We start from the raw sequence: 390 nt of genomic DNA on the forward strand, positions 1-390 counted from the left end.
GCATTTATGTGGAGAAGACCTCTGAACAGTGCCTCCTAACCTACCGCCACTCACACAGAGATGAAAAGAAGCTGTCTGACGTGACAGGTACTTGAGCAAGTTCATGGATGGGGAGCACGTGGACGGTGGAGATGAGGGTGAAAGTGGCTATATAATAGAGGGAGAGGGTTTGAAACAAACCATGGAATGTATGGAAACTGATCAATGAATAGTTGAAAGAGTGATAATCCTTTGTTATTAATCCCTTGCCAACTCTAGTTCTTTGACCCATACTCTACAAATTAATTGTCTTTGGGTTTGTGTAAAGAAATTGAACCCTACACTTAGATATTGAAGTGCTTTTTGTTATACCCTCCAAGTCTGAAGCTTTTGATTTTTATGTGGTCACAT

This window comes from Quercus suber, unplaced genomic scaffold (genome assembly GCF_002906115.3).
Source record: "Quercus suber isolate HL8 unplaced genomic scaffold, Cork oak 2.0 scaffold_115, whole genome shotgun sequence".
Classification (NCBI taxonomy): Eukaryota; Viridiplantae; Streptophyta; class Magnoliopsida; order Fagales; family Fagaceae; genus Quercus; species Quercus suber.